The following is a 16,006-nucleotide window of genomic DNA, read 5'->3' as shown; positions in this document are numbered from 1 at the left end:
TGTCTAAGCTCACTCAGATAAGCAGTTCTGCAGTTAGGATCTCAGTGTGTCTGAAAAATAGGTGCCACTGGGCCGTTGGATAAGTTTAATGGTGGGGCATAGGAAAAAAAGCTTTTACTGTCTGCTTTATGGGGTTTAATTAGCTTGTATTTATTTTTGTTTTTCTTGCAATAAGTATGTATTCCTTTTTGCAAAAATGATCTAAAAATAAAAATGGGAAGGGGACGAAATAGGTTGGAGATAGCCATGCATACATAGAAAAAAAAAATCTACAAATGTACCCAAACTCTATCCAAGTGCCTGAGTTCCAGCATCAGGGGGAAGAAATCTTACATCAAATTCAGTGTCTAAAGCAAAAATGGGGCGGGTAGCCTGTTGAATACGCAGGGAAGAGGGGTCTTTTTTTGAGGCAGGGTGACCTGGCAAATGGCTCTCCAGTGAGTCTAGCAGCCTCCTGGGGAAACTGCAAAGGCCATCTTGAGAACCTTTTGGTAAATATTGAGGACGATGAATCACTGAAAACAAGCAGCAGGGTTCATAAGGAATAACTCATGTCAGGCAATTTGACAGCCCTTTAAAAAGAGAATTATTAGGGTGGTGAATAAAAGAGCCATTATGAGCCTCGGCATGTGGACTGTATCAGGACTGTCTCAGGAAGCCCTCCCATCTAATGTTTTCCAGTAGGCTGGTGCTGGGTACATGGGAGAGGATTGAGACCGGGAGATAGAAGACACTCATTTATGTATTCAAGGATGCAAAGTTGCACATACAAGGACATTCATCGCAGCACTGTGTGTTATAGGGAGAATCTAGAAACCAGTTTAACATCACCAGTCGGGGATTAGTTAAAAGCATATTTGGGGCTGGGATTGTGGCTCTGTGGTAGAGCACTGGCTTAGCACGGGTGGGGACCCGGGTTCCATTCTCAGCACCACATAAAAATAAAAGTATTGTGTTCTATCATCTACAAAAAAAAAAAAAAAGATTCATAGATTCATATTCTCTCTCTCTTTCTCTTTCTCTCTCTCCCTCCCCCCTCTCTCCTTTAAAAAAATATTTTTTAAAAAAGCATACTGGGCCAAGTTCTCATGTCTGTAATCCTAACCACTCAGGAGGCTGAGGCAGGAGGATTGCAAATTCAACACCGGCCTCTACAATTTAACCAGCCTCTGTCTCAAAATAAAAGATAAAAAGAACTGGGGATGTAGCTCCATGATAGAGTGCCCCTGGGTTCAATCCTGGGGACTAGGGGAAAAAGAAAAAAAAAAGGAAATATTCATGAATAGACTTACATGTAGCTTTAGCTTTTTCGGTCAAGGTTGGCAATCTTTGACCCCTGGGCCAAATGTGCTCCCAGAATTGGGAATAATTTTTATTGTTTTAAATGATCAAGAAAAAAAAATTAAAAGAAGAATAATATCTCATGACAGGTGAAAATGTGTTGTGAAATTCCAATTCCCCCATCATTCAATGAAGTTCTGTAGTAACACAGCCTGCCTTTTCATCTCCGTGTTGCCATGGCAGAGCTGAGTAGTTGTGGCGGGGACCTGAAGATCTGCCAAGCCTACAATATTTACTGTTGGGTCCCGGACAGAAAAAGTTTGCTGACCTCTGTCTCCAACAGATCATTAAATGAGATTATTAAGCAGAACAGTTTCATTCTGGTATCGAAGTGTCTTTAATTCCCCTTTTCATCCTGGCTCTTTCTCAGCTTTCTTTGAGCTTGTTTATTTGGTTATTTTTCTGTTTCTGTTAGTCTGTCTGCCTCTGCCTTTATGGCCATTGTGGATCTCACGATTGTGTATTTTTTTGGGGGGCAGGGGTGGTGGGTAGGAATTGAACCCAGCGGTGCTTACCCACAGAGCCACATCCACAGCCCGTTTTTGATGCTGTTGTTACTGAGACAAGGTCTTGCTAAGTTGCTGAGGGCCTCACTAGATTGATGAAGATGCCTTTGAATTTTCGATCCTCCTGCTTCAGCCTCCCAAGACACTGGGATTTTAGGTGTGCACCATCATGCCTGGTTCATTCACTCTTCTAAAAACAAAAATTACGTATTTTTATTAGACAAGAAATATCTACTCCTTGGGGGAAAAAAAGTTAAATGCTAAGGAAATACACCCAATGTCAGCCTCTGCTACTTGATTGGAAACTTGCTGAGGGCAAGGGACCATATTTGTGTCTTGTCCCCTGCACTTAGCATAGGACCTGACACATAGTAAATCCTTAGTAATACTTCTTTTTTTGGGGGGAGGATGGGTACCAGGGACTGAACTCAGGGGCACTTGACCACTGAGCCACATCCTCAGCCCCATTTTGTATTTTATTTAGAGACAGGGTCTCACTGAGTTGCTTAGGGGCTTGCTTTTGCTGAAGCTGGCTTGGAACATGAGATCCTCTTGCCTCAGCCTTCTGAGCCACTGAGATTATAGGCGTATGCCACCATGCCTGGCTCCTCAATAATACTTCTTAATGAACTACTGCATGCTGTATCTGTGTCTATGGTATCTTTTGCAATCTACTATTCTGCAGTGTGCTTTTTCTTTTCTTTTCTTTCTTTCTTTCTTTTTTTTTTTTTTGGTATTGGGGAGTAAATCCTGGGATGCTCTACCACAAAGTCACATCCCCAGCCCTTTTTATGGTTTATTTTGAGATAGGGTCTTGCTAAGTTGCTGAGGCTATGTTCAAACTTCCTATCCCTCTACCTCTGTCTGCCCCGCAGTTTGCTTTCTTGTATGTGCTAATAAACATAAACTAAAGGGAGTGTATGAGGAGAGAAAGCATTTTCCATTCTGGCCACGGAAAACACACCCTTTTGTGTAGTAGCCAGGGCCCTCTTAGTAACTGGCCTTCTGTACAGCTCAGATGTTGCCTTGGGCTAGTGGAGTGAATCACAGTCAGGAAGCATTTTGTTAATCTGTTTTGGGGGTGACACACCAGCAGGGACACAGGAAACCTGGCATGGATCATTTACTGGGCCTTCTTACTTAGGATGGTAATTGTATTTCTGTGCCATGAGCCCAAATCTCGTTGCTCTCCTCCCTGTCTTCCTTCCTTGTTTCTATTTTTTAATTTTATTTTTAATGGATGCATAATAATTGAACATATTTTTTGAGTACATTGTTAATTTTTTTTTTTGGAGGGCTGGGGATTGAACCCAGGGCCTCATGCATGGTAGGCAAGTGCTCTACCACTGAGCTACATCCCCAACCCCCATCCTGATGTTTTGATGCATGTACGCATTGTGTACTAATCAAATCAGGGTATTTGGCCCATCCATCACCTCATACATTTATCATTTATTTGTGGTGAGAACATTCAGACTCCTCACTATTTAGAAATATTTGATATGATATCATTAACCGTAGTCACCCTGCTGTGCAATAGAACTCAATGACTTATTCTTGCTGTCGAACCATAGCTCTGTCTCGATCATTCATTCAGTCACTTCCTATCCCTCCCTGCCCTCCGCACTCCTCCAGCCCTTGACAACCACTTTTCTACTCTTCCCTTCCATGAGATGAGCTTGGGCAGATTCCCTGACTCATCTCAACACTTTGATCTGACCTCCCTTTCCTGCTTTTCTAAGACTTCATGCAAAAGCAGGAGTTAAGAACATTATGTTCCAAGTGATTGGCTCTGTGCATGGCACCTTTGGAACCTCAGATTTATGGGTGAAGTTGGGCAAGTTTCATGCCACCTATTTTTACAGATAAAGAAACTGGGGCACAAGAGAAATGAAACAGTTTGCCAAGGTCAAGGCCTGCTCCAGAAGCAGTGCTCCAAAGCGCTCTGCCAGGCTGTGTCTCTACTGCACACAGTTCTGCTCCCACAGCAGCACCATCTCCAGTTAGATTTGAGGGGTGGGAGTAGGAGGGGGTGGATTTCTGGCCTTTGTATTCTCAGTACCTGGCAGAAAGCCCAGGGCTAGGACAGATCCGGCCTGCCTGTTGACAAGGTGGATTAGAAGCACACTTTATGACACTTCCCCAGGCTTCCTCATGCAGCTGCTTTTGGTTGAATTCCCTCCAAACCCGGCTGAGGGTGGGATGGGTACACTTGGTTAGAACTTCCCTGGAAAGCAACTTGGCAATGTTGCCCTCCAGCAAAATGTGCTAACCATTGGGCCAGAGCATTTTTATTTCTAGGAATTTGTCTTCAGGATAAAAAAAAATCACAGATGTGTGTGCAACAACATATATACGATGATGTTTATTGCAGTGTTGGCTATCACAATGGAAAACTCGAAACCATCCTAATGCCTGACTATAAAGAATTGGTTAAATAGCTCACAGTACATTTCTCTGATGGAGCATTTTGCAACCAGGACAATATCACTCTTCATGCGTAGTAAAGTGGTTACCCCTGGAGAAGAGGAGAATGTATCCCGAAGAACACATGGAAAGCTCCAGCTGTGTTGGTAATGACTTCTTTCTTGAGCTGGGTGTTTGTTATCTCATGCTTTCCTCCCTCCCCCCGGGGGCCTCATGCACACTAGACAAGCACACTACCACTGAGCTGCATCCCCAGTCCTATTATCTCATTCTTTATCCCTATTGATATGTCTAAACTATTAAGTAATTAGGTGAAAAATGAAATTTTAAAAAATCGTGTTTAGAATACTTAGCCATGTGTCAAAATAATCATAAAATATTATGCCTAAGCAAACAGGTTGTAATAAATAGTACGAATAATGTCATGCCAATTTTCTAAATCAGAGCATGTATTTAGGTATGAAAGAAACCCATTAAACTTTAAATTGTATTTATACTTGGACAGTGTGGTTTCAGGTGATTTCCATTGCTACAATCAAACAGTATTATTTTGCACAAAAAAAAGGTAATACTTTTTCACTTGCCGACTTTCATCTCTTACTACTTTCTGCTTTCTAAATTTCCTCAGCAAGAAACTCCAGAATGATTTTCCACTTGTCTCTTCCTTTGAATCTACCCATCCAGGGATTTGATTTGATTTTTGTTATTCACATTTTCTTAATCTTCTCCTTTGTTCCTGGCTAGTCTTCACAAGATTTTAGACCTTATTTTTTGTCCTGTAGCGAATGCGCTTGATCATGGGGTTATCCACACCCTGACCTGGTGATGTTGAAAACCCTGAGATGTCTTTTAGCCAATCTGACTTTCATTTTTTTAAGCTCCTTGTGGATATAAGTCACAGGGTTTGGCAATAAATTGCTTGTGATGAGTCAAGAATGGTAATAAGCTGCAAATTGACTTTATAACTTCATGCTAGTGAGGTGCGTTGGGATACTCAATAGTTCTGTCCCATCACATCCAAAAGGTGATTAAATATTAATGGACTGGAGTCCCTCACTGGGTGTGAATTCAAGAAGGAGAAGAGTGTGTGCACAGGGTGGAGCAGGCAAACCTGACCAGTCTTAAATTCATTCTGATGGAGAGCAGGCTCAAGATATTGAGTGGCAGTGTGAGAGTTCATGACCTTGACCTCGGAGGGTTTCTTTAAGAAATCACAACTGGAAGAAAGACATCGAGGTGACAGGAAAGGCCCCGCCACTCCATTGGAAATTGAAATGGTTTCCTGAAGAAAGAGAAACAGCAGAAGACAAGTTCATTTGAAGTGTTTCATCATATGTTCTGAATTTGGAAACATTGTACAGAAGGAAGGCAGGGAAACAAGACTTTTGCTGCATAGCTTAGGAAATGTGTGGGAAAGTGTTTATAACAGGAGGATTCAATTATAAGAGCTTTGTGTTCTTTTCTTATGACTATATCACTTTCCCTCCTAGGCCAGAAAGAGTGGATCAGAAAGTTCTGGATGAATGGATTAACGAACTGATCAAATCACCTTTGTGGAGGTTAATCTCCTGCCTCCTGTGTGAATTCATCAAGATGTTGGTGGTTGGAAGTGACAGAAACCCAATTCAGAAACAACTTAGGTAAAACCATAAGGGACTTTATTGGCTGCTGTGATTGAAAAGGCCAGTGGGTAGTGCTGTGTCCGTCATGGCCGGAATCAAGGGCTCCCACAATGGGATCAGGAATCTGTCTTCTTCAGTCTCCTGGTTTTGCTTTCTCCTGAGTTGGCTTGATTCTTAGATGGACTCTCCCTTAATGGCAGCAAAACTGGCATAGATAAAGTAAGTTAAGCAACTCAGCAGAAGCAGGTTTTTCTCAATAGCTCTAGGAAAAAGTCCAGCTCTGAGTCTCACGGGTCTGGTTACCTCATATGCCCACTTTGGCTCGGTCAGTGTGCACAGGAAAATGGAATGTGTTCTGTGCCCACCTTGAACTAAGGAGATGGTGTCAATTCAACTGAAATGACATCGACTACCACAGGGAATGGAGGGCTCTCAGAGACACATCGGGATATCATCCTTAGAAAGAGAAATAATAATGTAAGGGAGGTAATAATAATTCTGGATAGTCAAAAGCCTCAGACGTCCACACCCCACCAGATGTCCATGCTTCTGAAGATCAACATAAAGGCTACATCCAGAACTAGTTTGCTAACAACGCTACATAACACCAAAGTACACAAAGATTGCCTTAGTTGGGAAAAGAAGGTCACAACCCTTATTCTTTTCTGCTATAATTTGTTCTACAATGACTAACTCTTTAGCCATGAATCTGTGACCAAGGGCTTATTACCATAGAAACTTCCTTTGAAGGGACAATTAGCATCTGTTGTTATCATTGGAATGTCATCATTTCATCAGGAGTTGATAATAATGGTGCTCTTTTGGTTTTTCCATGCTTTCCTATGGATCTTCACATTGTAATCAGTTCCCTGAGGTCACGTCCCACATCAGCACACTACCAGGGAAGCTAATTAGTGGCTTGTCAGATGTCTACTTGGTTCTCCCAATTCTCCTTCTGCTGTAACAGAGGCCCCTGAGGTGCACACGTAAAGAAAAAGCTGGTGAGGATGATTCTGGGTTTGGCAGCCCAAGAAATGCATTCTGGAGCTCCAATGTACTGGTCCAAAAGAGATCCTTATTCCATGTTGAGATTACATGCATCATGTGTGATAAGCAAGAATAAAACATTATAATAGGATTCCCTTATGATTTGCAAAACATTTGAATTTTTCTTCTGTATCAATGATAGCTGGATATAGCTAGCAGAGGTAATAAGCCCTTTTCCAAAATGATGTCAAGTGGGGAAGCACTAAAAATTAATGTTGGTGTTTCCCCAGGGCTGGCTTTTGGCTCTGTTGCCTCAGATTTGCTTGAGGTATCCTCTTGCAACTATTTGGTTGCAAGCCTCAAAAACCGACCAGTTAACTTGAGGAAAGAAAGATATTTGTTGAAAAATATTTTGGCAAGTCGAATGAAAGTTTGCAGAATTGATTGGATCCTGAGGGAACCAGGTAGGTACCAAGGAAATCCTGTGGTCAAAAAGTAGGCGTGGTTGAAAAAGAATGCCATGTTTTGAGCTGCATCAAAATGTCTTCGGAGAAAACATAAAATTGGCTCAGTTTAGGTCCCATGCCAATTTCTTATCTAGATTAATGAATGGTGGGGAGAGGGGGTTGGCCTCTATGGAAGTCAGTTCCTGGAATTTCCCTCCTACCAGGACCAAGCCCCGAGGGACAATTCTTACAAATAAAATTGTGTTGATTTTAGGTCACAGAATGAGTGATAAGCAGCTTGTAGGTAAAAAAGTGTGTATTATAGCTATAGTGTTTGTTGAAAATTCAGATGCTAGGCTCAGAACCAATGTTACTGAACCAGACTATCAGTGTGCAAGGCCCTGGTGTTCTGTTTTTAATAAGTTCCAAAGGTGAGACTCGTACATGGCAAAGGCGAGAAAACACTGGACATGGTGGGGAAGAATATTGTGTTAGTCAGGTTTCCATTACTAAACCAAAATCCCTGAGAAAATCAACTTAAAAATAGAAAAGTTTTATTTTGACTTACAGTTTTGGAGATTCCAGTTATGTGGCTCTATTGCTTTTGAGACTGTGGCTAGGTGTGCATCATTGTGAGGAGCATGTGGCAGAGCAACTGTTACTCTCATGGCAGCTGAGAAGCAAAGGCAGAAAGATGAGGAATCAGGTCCTAATATGTCCTTCAAGGGCATGCCCTCAAATGACCAGGAGATTTCCAACTAGGTGTCATCTGTTAAAGATTCCACCACCTTCCTATAGCATCCGTGGGCTAGAGACCAAGTCTTTAAGACATGGGCCTTTGTGAGACTTTTATCCAAACCATAGTAGATATATATATATTCATCTATCTCTGAAAAAAATTATAAAAACATTTATATATCTCTGAGTAAGGGTATTAACTGCTGAAACATTAACTTGCATGGGTTAGCAAAAAAGGAAAAGGAAAGGGAAAAGTTAGTAGAGTTAGTAGCCAAAGTTCTAAATATGGATTCCCTCTTCCTTCCAGAATTTGCTCAGGAGCATGGAGGACCTATTCCTTTTGAAACATTTAAAAACTGCAGGAATTTCTTGAATTATTTCAATGTCAATTGCTGCGATATCTGCAATCAATTCATGATATTATGGGATAGACTCATTGACAGTTGAAGGGGGTTTCATATTCACTTACATTCACATTCATATTCAGTTATTCAAAAGGTAGTAGAGTTTAATGGTGAACAATATTTTGGGGGGGATGAGGAGGAGACTGGGGATTGAACTCAGGGCACTCAACCACTGGGAAACTCAAGCCACATCCCCAGCACTATTTTTTATTTTATTTAGAGACAGGATCTCACTGTGTTGCTTAGCCTCTTGATTTTGCTGAAGCTGACTTTGAATTCACAACCTTCCTGTCTAAGCCTCCCAAGCCCCTGGAATTACAGGTGAGTGCTACCAAGCCTGGCTAGTTTGGGTTTTGAAATCAGACAGAATTAGATTCAAGTAGGTCTCTGCTAGTTAGTTTGGGGATCATGAACAAGTTACTTATCATCTCTATGACTCACTTTTTTTTTCATGTGTTAAGCAGAACTAGTAATACTGACTTCCAATGGTTGTTACATGAGACCTAAAATGAGATCACGGATGTGAAATAGTGTTAGTCAGCTATTCGTCACAGTGACAAAATACCCAACATAGGTGACTTAAAAGGAGGAGAGATTTGTTTTTGTTCATGGTTTCAGAGGTTTCTGCTGGCTCCATTGATTCTGGGCCTGTGGGAAGGTGGAGCATCATGTCGGAGAGAGTGGGGTGGAGGAAACCTGCTTACCTCATGGCATCTGAGAAGCACAGAGAGAAAAAGACCCAAGATGTCCAAAATCCTAAGCATATGCCCCCAAAGACCTACTCTGTCAGCTAGGTCCCACCTCCTACAGTTTCTACCACCTCCCAATAGTCTATTTAAATTATGAATCCCTCAATGGATTAATCCACTGATGATGTCAGAGACCTTATGATCCAATCATTTCCTATAAGCCCCACCTTTGAACAAACCTACAACACATGAGCTAGTGGGGGTCATCTAGATCCAACTGTAATGATAATTCTTAGTACAATTCCTGACATGTGGTCAGTGGTAATTAAATAGTAGCTACTGTGATCAAATATCACTACACATCTTTATACACTCAACAAGTGGACTACTACTCAACAAGAAAGTACTACGTACCTAATAAATTAAAAACTAAATACCTAAACAAAAAAAAAAAAAAAGAGAAAAAGAAAAAGGAATGAACTATGGAACACACAACACGAATAGATATCAAAATAATGATGTCAGTGAAATAAGTCAGCTCCAAAGAATATATACTGTGTTATTCTATTTACATAAAATTGTCAAAAATATAAATTTAGGTGAATAGAAAGTAGATCTGTGCTTGCCTAAGCATGGAGGGATTAAAAAACATAAGGGACATTTTTGGGGGGCAATGAAATCATTTATATTTATTATGATGATGATCTCACAGTTGAATATGTATGTTAAAATGTATTAAATTGTATACTTTAGACACATGTGATTTAGTGTAATCAATTTCAGCTCAATAGAATGATTCTCTTAAGTAAGAAGAACGTTGGATTAGGAATCAGAAGATGAGGTTGCCATCTTGACTCCTATACAAAGACAGCTGTGCCCTTGGATAAGTCTTGGACAGGCCTTTTTTATCACTACGTATCTTTATACACTCATTTTGGGAGAGGGGGTACCGGGAATTGAACTCAGGGACACTCGACCACAGAGCCACATCCCTAGCCCTATTTTGTACTTTATTAGACAGTGTCTTACTGAGTTGCTTAGGGCCTCACTAAGTTGCTGAGGCTGGCTTTGAACTTGCAATGCTCCTTCCTCAGCCTCCCAAGCAGCTGGGATGTCAGGCGTGCACCACTGTGCCCAGATCATTCTTTCATTTTTAAATCAAAAGTGATAGATTATGTTATGTCTAAGGTCCCACCCATGTGAAAAGTTTTGACTATATAATGGCCTTTTCAGCCAATAGGTAACTTATCAAGATATCAGTTTCTTCAATTGATCTCCTAACTCGGTAGTAGTTTTTTTTTTTCCCTGTGTATAATCGATTTACTGAAATCTCAGCTCTCCAACACAATAGACCAATAGAAAGAACTTTTTTTATTTTTTATTTTCTTTTTTTTTAGCTTTGAAAAGAGATCAATATAAGCCCAAGGTCTTCATGTTAAGTCTGATCAGGACCTGCAGATTCATAAACTACATTGGGATGAAGGACGCAGATTAATGATGCTTCCTGAAGGTGAGACTTAAAAAAGACATGTGCTCACCTTTCCTTCAGACAGACTTCACAGATTGCGTGGCAGCTAGATGAGCTCACACACTGTCTCTGCTGCTAAACCTTCTTGGCGCCCCTCTGGGACCAAGACCCTTCTCCTGAAACTTAGAATCACTTTGCCCTGTTTTAATGGTCCTAATATGATTTTGGGATATGAAACTTTCAATGTTCCTTTCCTTTAAAGTGGATTAGAGGAGCTATTTCATGCAAAATATTTAGAATAGTTCCTGGCACAAAGTCAGTCCTCTAATAAATGTCAATTGCAATTGTTCTAATTAATAAAGTCACAGGGTAATATGACTATTTAGGCCCACGTGAAGTTTCCTTGTGGCACAGGTGACTACTTGGGATTCATCTCTGTGTCTTCGGGGGCTGAACACATAGTAGGTATGGGACAGTTTTTTGAACAGAGGCACACTGATGACTGATAACAAATTGAGGGACTCAGGATGTTAATTTCTTCATTGGACACACAGCCTCTGTACAAGACTTGCTGACTGCAAAGGAAATGTCACCAACTGTCAGAGATACAGCAACACATTGCTCAAACATATGTGCTGGGGAAGCTAGAAACTTGTTATTGTATGTGTGAGAAATCCACAACCAACATAGTCAAAGAAATGCTCTCGATTCTTCACTGGACCCCAAGAATGTCTTTCTATACATTTTATTCTCCTGTGAGTACGCTTATCAGTACGCTTATCAGTACGCTTATTTGGGGAAAGGTCATTAGGCACAGTTAGGACTCCAACTGGGTAGTGTCCCTACCTACCGCTGTGCTGTCTCACTTGTTCCCAAGGAGACTTGTTCTTCCCCAAGGATTGAGTCATTCACTTTGAAGCATCAACACATTCACTTGAAGACTCTCTGAAAGAGGCTTCTAGCCCAAAGATTTCAGAGGCATGCGAGGGAGGCGAGTGTGTTTTTTTACTTCCCACAATCAGATAAGCTTCCAGCTGGGAAAAGGGGAACACTATTCAAACTGAAAGCCAACTCAGGTTGGCTCATTTGGGGGTACTAAGCAGGGAAAACCTCTAACCACCATCGGCCAGCCCTTCTGCTACGTCTCCAGCTTGAGCTGATAGTTGTAGTTGTCCTGGAACAGATTCTACATTCACACCTCTACCAAGCCATTACTTGTCAGTAACCCTCCTATTTCTACTCTAGGAGGTCCTTTGAACCCTTCAAATAAACTTTGGAGGCTGATGTTGGCACATTAATGAAGCCCTGTTCCAAGTGAGATGGCAGAGAACCTTCTGGAATTAACTCAATGGAGTCATGTTAGTGGGGACATATTACCTTGTTTGTCAACAACTCTGAATCAGGCTTCATGGGTTCTAATCCTAATTCTACCATTTTCTAATTCTATGATCTTTTCCCTCAATTTGTTTTTGCCATCATTTCAGTGACAATTTTATTAAGCCATAAGTATCAGAAATGCAGACTCTAGCTTAAGCAGGAACAGTTTGTTTGTTTGTTTGTTTGTTTAGGGTAGCAGGGACTTATAGGTTTTAAGGCAGTGTAGAAGAAGGACTACCCAAAGGGTCTCCTGGCCAGAGGAGTCTGGTTTAAATGCCACTTTCAGTCTCTTTTCCTTCTGCCCAATATCCAGATTCCAGCAGGGAGCAGGTTTGGCCTCACCACTTATACATCTTGAACTTCACTAGGGCAGGTGAGGAGTTGGTGGAACAGTCTCTACTAGGGAGTATCATACAGGAAGGATAATGCACAAGGGAAAACAGTGAGATAAGAATTGTGGGTTCTGGGCGGGGATTATCACTCGGTTTGTAGAGTGATTGCTTAGCATGTACTGGGTTCAGTCCCCAGCAACACACACACACACACACACACACACACACACACACACACACACACACAATTATTGGTTCTGTGGAGTCCCCAAATTAAAAAAAAATGCCCAATGTACTAATTTATATGCTTCTTGTGAGCATTAAAATGAGATAATGCACATCATACTCTCTTTTTTTTTATTGGTTGTTCACAACATTACAAAGCTCTTGACATATCATGTTTCATATATTAGATTATAGTAGGTTATGAACTCCCAATTTTACCCCAAATGCAGACTGCACAATCACATCGGTTACACATCCACAATTTTATATAATGCCCTATTAGTAATTGTTGTATTCTGCTACCTTTTCTATCCCCTACTATCCCCCCACCCCTTCCCTCCCATCTTATCTCTCTACCCCATCTACTGTAATTCATTTCTCTCTTTGTTTATTTTCCCATTCCCCTCACAACCTCTTATATGTAATTTTGTATAGCAATGAGGGTCTCCCTTCATTTCCATGCAATTTCCCTTTTTTCTCCCTTTCCCACCCATCTCATGTCTCTGTTTAATGTTAATCTTTTCTTCCTGCTCTTCCTCCCTGCTCTGTTCATAGTTGTTCTCATTATATCAAAGAAGACATTTGGTATTTGTTTTTTTAGGGATTGGCTAGCTTCACTAAGCATAATCTGTTTGAGTGCCATCTATTTCCCTGTAAATTCCATGATTTTGTCATTTTTAAGTGCTGCGTAATATTCCATGGTGTATAAATGCCACATTTTTTTTATCCATTCATCTATTGAAGGGCATCTGCATTGGTTCCACAGTCTAGCTATTGTGAATTGTGCTGCTATGAACATGGATGTAGCAGTATCCCTGTAGCATCCTCTTTTAAGGTCTTCAGGGAATAGTCCAAGAAGGGCAATAGAAAGGTCAAATGGTGGTTCCATTCCCAGCTTTCCCAGAAATCTCCATACTGCTTTCCAAATTGGCCGCACCAATTTGCAGTCCCATCAGCAATGTACAAGTGTACCCTTTTCTCCACATCCTCGCCAGCACTTGTTGTTGTTTGACTTAATAGTGGCTGCCAATCTTACTAGAGTGAGATGGTATCTTAGGGTGGTTTTGATTTGAATTTCTCTGACTGCTAGAGATGGTGAGTATTTTTTCATGTACTTGTTGATTGATTGTATATCCTCCTCTGAGAAGTGTCTGTTCAGGTCCTTGGCCCATTTGTTGATTGGGTTGTTATCTTATTGTCTAATTTTTTGAGTTCTTTGTATACTCTGGATATTAGGGCTCTATCTGAAGTGTGAGGAGTAAAAATTTGTTCCCAGGATGTAGGCTCTCTATTTACCTCTCTTATTGTTTCTCTTTTTAGAAATAACTTTTTAGTTTAAGTAAGTCCCATTTGTTGATTCTTGTTATTAACTCTGGTGCTATGGGTGTCCTATTAAGGAATTTGGAGTCTGACCCCACAATATGTAGATTGGAGCCAACTTTTTTTCTATCAGATGCAGAGTCTCTGATTTGATATCAAGCTCCTTGATCCATTTTGAGTTAACTTTTGTGCATGGCGAGAGAAAGGGATTCAGTTTCATTTTGTTGCACATGGATTTCCAGTTTTCCCAACACCATTTGTTGAAGATGCTATCCTTCCTCCATTGCATGCTTTTAGCCCCTTTATCAAATATAAGATAGTTGTAACTTTGTGGATTAGTCTCTGTGTCCTCTATTCTATACCATTGGTTCACCCGCCTGTTTTGGTACCAGTACCATGCTGTTTTTGTCACTATTGCTCTGTAATATAATTTGAAATCTGGTATCACTATACCGCCTGATTCACACTTCTTGCTTAGAATTGCTTTGGCTATTCTGGGTCTTTTATTTTTCTATATGAATTTCATGATTGCTTTCTCTATTTCTTCAAGAAATGCCCTTGGGATTTTGATTGGCATTGCATTAAACCTATAGAGAACTTTTGATAATATCGCCATTTTGATAATGTTAGTTCGGCCTATCCATGAACATGGTATATTTTTCCATCTTCTAAGATCTTCTTCTACTTCTCTCTTTAGGGTTCTGTAGTTTTCATTATATAAATCTTTCACTTCTTTTGTTAGGTTGATTCCCAAGTATTTTATTTTTTTTGAGGATATTGTGAATGGAGTGTTTTTCCTCATTTCCATTTCAGAAGTTTTGTCGCTGATATACAGAAATGCCTTTGATTTATGCGTGTTGATTTTATATCCTGCCACTTTGCTGAATTCATTTATTGGTTCTAGTAGTTTCTTTGTAGACCCTTTTGGGTCTTCTAGGTATAGAATCATGTCGTCCACAAATAGTGATAATTTAAGTTCTTCTTTTCCTATTTTTATGCCTTTAATTTCTTTCGTCTGTCTAATTGCTCTGGCCAGTGTTTCAAGAACTATGTTGAACGGAAGTGGTGAGAGAGGGCATCCCTGTCTTGTTCCAGATTTTAGAGGGAATGCCTTCAATTTTTCTCCATTCAGAATGATGCTAGCCTGAGGCTTAGCATAGATTGCTTTTACAATGTTGAGGTATGTTCTTGTTATCCCTAGTTTTTCTGCCTTCTCAGAAGTTCCATGTCTTTGTTATTACAGCCAAAAGACACTTCTGCACATGGGTAGCCCCTTAATGAATCTTTGGGTACTTGCCAGAGCTGCTTAAAGGAACACTTAGAGAGCTAGTCAACTCATAAGTGTCAAAAAGCATTTACTTAAGAAGGCACTGACCTGCAGCTAGGAGCTGGGCATATGATTTTGCCCAGTGGGGTTTTTTTTTATAGAAGTGTTTTCTGTATACAGGGCACTTTCTTTGTATGGGATTTGTTCTGTTTTAATTAAGGACAAGCCTGGGATTTCATCACCTGCAGAGCCCTCCTGAGGACATGCCTCTGTATTGCACCTCCCCAGGGACATTCTGAGAGCTGAGTCTTAAACATAGGGACCCTGGGGGACAGGCAACATCCAAGCTTCAGCCTGTAACAGGATCAGGACCATTTCAGCTCTGGTCTCAGCTTCATTGACTGAATAAATCTGGTTTTAGGACCATGGGAAATTTATATGAGGTAGGGGTCTTTGTTTAAAGTAAAAGAATAACCCTAAGTCAGCTTAAACTTGTTTATCAAAGGGAGCAGGCTTGTCTCCTGGGCTGCAGGAGTGAGCCGTGCTGGGTGTAAGAAGCTAGGCCCTCCACAGATGCAGGGCTGGAGTCATCTTTCTCTGTGCCTCTCATCTCTACCTCCAGTGGTCATGGCCAGACAACTGCGGGGCCACCTCTGTATGAAAAATGGATGGCGATTTCCTGGAACATCCACCTTTGCATCTGATGACCTTGCCTGAAGCAGGCCTCGTGCTGGAAAGCCATGCCATGGTGGTGTTTTTCTGGTTGCATGAAGATGACACCATGTATGAAATGTTGCTTTCAGTCTTGAAGTAAAAAGCTGTCATTAGTGTGGGGACAGGAGCTGTCCAAAATTCAG

At 40.9% G+C, this 16,006-nt stretch overlaps 1 non-coding gene across 1 annotated transcript; it reads right to left on the bottom strand.

Annotated features, from left to right (window-relative positions):
- Positions 1-3,135: 3,135 nt before the first annotated feature.
- Trnag-acc (transfer RNA glycine (anticodon ACC)) lies at positions 3,136-3,210 on the bottom strand. The gene has a single exon. It is a non-coding gene; the product is annotated as a tRNA-Gly (tRNA).
- Positions 3,211-16,006: the final 12,796 nt, after the last annotated feature.

The sequence above is a fragment of the Ictidomys tridecemlineatus genome, chromosome 13 (genome assembly GCF_052094955.1).
Source record: "Ictidomys tridecemlineatus isolate mIctTri1 chromosome 13, mIctTri1.hap1, whole genome shotgun sequence".
In the NCBI taxonomy this organism is placed as follows: Eukaryota; Metazoa; Chordata; class Mammalia; order Rodentia; family Sciuridae; genus Ictidomys; species Ictidomys tridecemlineatus.
Note: the sequence above shows the minus strand (reverse complement) of the source record. Positions and strands in the feature narration are given on the sequence as shown.